We start from the raw sequence: 6,502 nt of genomic DNA, 5'->3' as shown, positions 1-6,502 counted from the left end.
TTTGGTTTCCTATTTTCAATTTAGAGGAGTGAAAACGTATGAACTAGTTTTTGGTGGCTGTGGTGTATACATGCAGATGAATAATATATTTAAAACTGTCAGTGATTATAAATTGTTTTATTCACTCTATCCAAATTATATCCTTAAGATATATTACAGAAGTTAGTATCAAGCTAGACCAATTTCCGTATATCACATTTTACTAACTAAAACATGTAATTACTCAGGTTAGGCATTATAATTTATCTCAAACGAGTCTCCGATTTATTGTTACGTTTTACAATTTCAAATAGCCAGATACTCGATTAAATCGTAATTTAATTTAGAAGTTAATCAAATGTAAAAGTTGCGTCAGATGTATGACGTTTACCAACAAAACTGATACGTTTTTCTCTCTTAATACAAATATATTTTAATATACAAACAATAATGGAATTTATAATAATGATTATTATAATTAGTTAATACTAATACTGAACGAATTAATTCCGAGTTACCATAGATACAATTCACTTAACAGGAAGCTACAGTTACGACAGAAAGTTTTCGTACCCCTGCGTCCCGAGTGGTTTTTTGCTCATAACTTAAAAAGTATCATGATTAGGATAATGAAAGTAAAGTGTATTATAAATATTATACCAACACACATCTACATAAATTTTTATGTAAATTGAACAACAAATAAACTGTTTATAAACAAATAACCAAAAATAGGAGGAGCAGAAAGTGTTCGTACATTTCAGAACGTGTGAACAATCTGATATTCCCGGAAAAATTTTGTTTACTGTGGCGAATAAACTACATTATACCATTCCAGAACTAGACACTGGTTTCATAATTATTGGAATTTAGCCAGCAAAAAATGTACTTCCGGCAATTTAGCGCCGTCTCCATCATTATCTGCTTGGTCATCATGACGAACAGGAAACAACTGTCCAGTGATTTAAAAAAACCGAATTATTGTAAAATACAAGTCTCGCATGTCTCTTTTTGGTATTGCTACACAACTTAATGTGCCGAAATTTACTGTTCAAAGCATAATTTCCAAAAAAAAGAGTACGTTGATATATTAAGCACTTATATCAAGAATGATGCTCGGAACTTGCGGCTTGAGCGTCGTTCGATCTTCCAGCACGACAATGACCATAAGCACACATCAAAATATGTGCAATCCTGGTTGCAGAGGAACCATATAAGCGTTCGGGAGTGGCCATCGCAGTCACCTGATCTCAACCAAATTGAAAACGTTTGGCATGAGTTGAATACCAGGGTTCATTAACGTCATCCGAAAAACTTGCAAGAGTTGGAAGTCTTGTGTAAAGAATAATGGAAGAAAATGCTAGTCGAGTACTGTCAAACGATAATGGAGGGCTATGAGGAGAGATTGCACCAAGTAATTCAACTGAAAGGCTACACAACTGACCATTAAAGTAGATGCACGAACACTTTCTGCCCCTTCTATGTTTGGTTGTTTGTTTATAAACAGTTTATTTGTCGTTCAATTTATATAAAAATTTATGGAGATGTGGGATAGTATAATATTTATAATATATTTTACTTTCATTATCCTAATCGTTATACTTTTAAGTTATGAGGAAAAAACTACTCACGACGCAGGGGTACGAACACTTTCTGTCGTAACTGTAGCTAGCTCTGTATTCTTCGCTGGCCTCACGCTGTTTACAAAAGCTAACAAGTTATGTAATGTTTCGTAAAAATATTGATGTCCGGTATGAATTCACTGAAGTTGATTGTTTTGTAACGTTTTGAAATTTGTAAACGTTCCTGGTCTATCTTCAGCTTCCCGATTAATAAGTGTTAATCCCAGTTATAGCTTCCAAGGTTTATAGTATACAAACTGCAGCAAACCAACAATATATACTGTTTCTTGTATTCTCGAGTGTAAGGATCAAAAATATTCTACAAATTTAGGGAATATAGGGCTTTCCTAAAACTCATTTAACGGTATAAGTTACATACATTTCTAAACATAAATTAACTGAAACAAACATAAATATTAAAATAAGTATGTAATAGTAAATCTGTGACACTCAGTTGCTTGCCTGGCTTTACAAACTATTTTACATAATACACTACAGCGTTTTGGAAACTTAATAATACAATATAGTTTGCAGCAAAGTTGTTGCTATCTACAAATTTCGATAAAATTTTACATCAATAATGTTTTAAAGTCCTTCTAACACAGACGCGATAAAGATGGCCTGACTAAGATAACCCAATCAGTTAATTAAAATTGATGAAGATGAGTAGATAGATAGCCTAATGATTAGCGTGTTGTGTTACACATTGGTACCTCTAGTATTCAAACCACGATATTTCTGTGACTAAATTCTGCACTTTTAGCTTTAAAAATGTTAACACTATAACAATTAATCATCTCTATTAGGAATGCCAGTACTGAGTATCAATCATGGCCCGGCTGGCCAGATGGTTAAGGCACTCGACTTGTAAACTGAGGATCGCGGGTTCGAATTCCAGTCACACTAAATATGCTCGCCCTTTCAGCCGGGGTGGGCGTTATAATGTTACGGTCAATCCTACTATTCGTTGGTAAAAGAATAGTCCAAAAGTTAGCGCTGGGTGATGACGACTATCTGCCTTCCCTCTAGTCTTACACTGCAAAATTAAGGCGGCTAACGCAGATAGCCCTCGTGTAGATTTGCGCGAAACTTAAAACAAACACACCTATCAATCGTCTCTTCTACATTTAAGTAGGCGCGAGCGCAGCAATTGAAATGACTAATGGAAGCATGAGACGTGTTAAAATTATTTTTGGTAATACTTAAATGCATATATTTATTAAATATCCAATGTCACAGGTCAATACTTTCATTATAGTTTATAAATTTGTGGTAATTCATTTTCAAGTTTATTAGTTTCGCAAGTGTTGTTTGACAGAAAGTGTCTTGTTCTACGACTTACTTTTTCTTAACTCTATTAACCCTCATCATTTATCATAATGTAACAGAATTGAACATAAAGAATACCCTGCCAATTAAAACTACAAAGACATTAGTGCTATTTTGATTTCCTTTAGATTAGTAAGTCATGTGAAAAAGGTGTAGTTTGTTTTTTAATTTCGCGCAAAGCTATAAGAGGGTTATCTACACTAGCCATCTCTAATTTAGCAGTGTAAGACTAGAGAGAAGGCAGATTGTCATCACCACCCACCGCCAACTCTTAGACCGCTCTTTTACCAACGTATAGTAGGATTGACTGTCACATAATAACGCCCCCATGGCTGAGGGGTCAAGCATGTTTGGTGTGAGGGGAATTCGAACCTGTGACCCTCGAATTACGAGTCGAATGCCTTAGCCACCTGGCCATGCCGGGCCACACATTTCGTACTACAATTTACCAGGAACATTAAAGTGAGATATACACTTCCTGACAGTTGCTTACGTATATATTAGATCCTCTAGAAATTAAAACTATTCTCATCCGTCTTTCTTTCGATCTTCTTAATTCTTTAACTTGGATTTAAAGAAAGTAGGCGCTAATCATTCACTTATGTGATTTACTTTTCAGTTTACTTTATTTATATTTTATGATGTGTAATACTAATAAAAGAAGGGCCACTTTCCTGGCACATGAGCATTCATGAGAAAGGTAATTCATAGAGACTTGAATATCGCTACTGTAGAGGTGGCTTGTTCAGTAAGAGAAGATCGTATAACCCATTAATGAGGCGAGTGCAAGAAATAAACAATTTGTATATAGTATTTTTATTCAATAGATGTTAATTGACTTATTCTCTTGATATCATACGACTCACCTTAATAAACAAATTTTCATATAGAATATTTATTCAATGATACACAAGAGAGGTTAATTATATTATTCTTTTGATATTATACGGCTCACTTTAATTACAACATCTGTAATACCATAATTAGACGCTTTTTTCGAACTTCAGAACTCTCTACGCTCAATGAACCTTCAAGAGAGACTTTAGTGAACTCGGTCTTCAGACAACAAATGATTTCCTTCTTAACATACTTGTGCTCCGTGAAAATATTTCACCAATTTCGCCACGAAATATTAAACATTTAACTGACATCAATATAATAAATGCAATACAACAAGTCGTTAGGATAAAAGAGGAAAATAAACGCACAAAAAAGAAGATGGAGTAGTCTCGTCAAGATGCAAAAGACAAAACTGTCTTTGATTTTCAGTTAACAGACTAGAGAGGAGGCAGTTGGTCAATAGTATCCACCATCAACTATTAGGTTACATGATAGTATTCTATTGTCACTTTCATACGGCACCCACGGGTTGGCAATGTTGAGCCCAATTTTTCTGCAGAAAGTTAAGAACCACGAATACCCTGATTCACACAGTGAACAAGACAAAATTAGATCACGATTAGCACTATTTTCCTAAAACAAACTAGCTTTAACAATTTGTATTTATATTCATTAGTCGGAAACTATTTTTTTTACTTAATTAGAGAAACATATATTTTGTAAGATTACAAGTATTTATGGTTTTCACATTTAATAATATAAATAAATATGTGACCACATAGGCTGGTTTCTTTTAAATTATCTATTCCACTGTATTTCAAAGGTAATAACAAATGTTAGACCTAAGAGTAAAAAGAAACTTTCCTCTTGATTCAATGTTAATATCAAAGGTAATATTCAGAATATAGACTAAACATATCAGTAAAATTTAATCTTCGTACGTATTTTCAAAAGAATTACCAAGTGAGTTACTTCTTATAGATTATATCTAGACGTTCTTTCAAACTGTTTCAAAATTTCAAACTTCATTTGAAAGCCTTGCATAGATTTAATCTTATTTTCCACAATGTTTGAATGCAAAAATAGCAATTCCGCAAAATCTACATAAATTTCATACCATTCATGTGTTCTTTATGTCCTTACATGAACTATTTTGAGCAAAAAGCTATCAAGTTGGAAAGAAATCGATTTTTGTACAGAAAGTATTATTCCACAATAAACGTTTGAGTGAACTAGAGTCTATAAGTTTCTATTTTATTAACAAAGCATCATTTGTCATTCAGAATTATAGTTATTAACTAAACCATTTCATCTACATTTTATTTAAAACACTTTCTGTTATTACTTAGTTTATTATTCTCACTACATGACAGTACCTTACTAAGTTTAATAACTTTCTAAAATGTCGTGTTCAGTAAGTATTTGACATGTTACTACAGTGCCTTAAGACATTCTGAACCAAAACGTATTATTTTGTTGAATTTACTGAAGTCCGCCATTTCTTCTGAGGTAGTAAACGATTTCTTTGTGCAATGATTTTGAGAAAATGCAAAAAACGTTGATCTTTTTCACACACATATAAAAAAGAAATTTACTGTTTGTTTGTTTTTTGAATTTCGCCCAAAGCTACACGAAGGCTATCTGCGCTAGCCGTCCCTAATTTGCAGAGTAAAACTAGAGGGAGGGCAACTAATGATCACTACCCACCATCAACACTTGGACTACTCTTTTACCAACGAATAGTGGGATTGACCGTCACATTATATCGCCTCGACGGCTGAAAGGGCGAGCATGTTTGATATGACAGGGATTCAAACCCACGACCCTCAGATTACGAGTCGAGCGCCCTAATTACCTGGCCATGTCGGGTCAAAGAAATATAAACCCTGCCAATTAATCAGCATTGAAAAACAATAACGATGGCAGACGTCATGTATTGTTGAATATTGCGGACCCAGGTTCGAACCACAAGGATTACGTAAAGGAGATAGAGAACCTTTAACTTCAGAAAGAGACTCTGTACGATATATGTCTTGGTACATTTCTAACTTATCAGCAGAATAGCGTACCATACAGTGGAAAACACTGTAACACAATGTGCCAAAGTATATTTGAACAGTATTACAAAGTTCACTGTTCAACATTCTCACTTCTTCCTTTTTCATTTGTTCAAATGAAAGATAAAAAAACGTTTGTTTTTAAACTTCAATCTAAAATTATCACAAATAATATAACTTTAAACGTCACGCTGTCTATGTTACTGCAACATATAATTATTTAAACAGTGAATTACATAACGGTTATATACAGCTTATAGCATTAAATCAAATGTGAAAACAAATTGTTATTGCCTGTCGAAGTTATTCTAATTATCCAAAGAAATGTGTTGAAGAAATTCTATAAACTAACCTTTTACACAACACGCAACATACAGGGTTGTACACTTTAGACAACAGTGTTATTACATCCATTAAACAATCAGAACATTGTTATTTTCAAACCCTAAACCAGCGTTTCTCAAACGTTTTTCATCCACATCCTTTTTAATAAAGCCGGTTTCTTGCCCGCGCCCTCCTCTTTTTTTTAAAAACGAATGAGTTAAGGGACAATACATAATACAAGGATACATATTAAAATACTATATGTGTTCTGTAAGTACTTATTATTTTCATTAATAAAAATATTAAATCGCTTAATTTTGTATTATTACACTACTGACTTTATTCAATAGA

This window comes from Tachypleus tridentatus, chromosome 2, assembly GCF_004210375.1.
Source record: "Tachypleus tridentatus isolate NWPU-2018 chromosome 2, ASM421037v1, whole genome shotgun sequence".
Classification (NCBI taxonomy): Eukaryota; Metazoa; Arthropoda; class Merostomata; order Xiphosura; family Limulidae; genus Tachypleus; species Tachypleus tridentatus.
The sequence above is the reverse complement of the archived record's forward strand: the minus strand, read 5'-3'. Positions refer to the sequence as shown.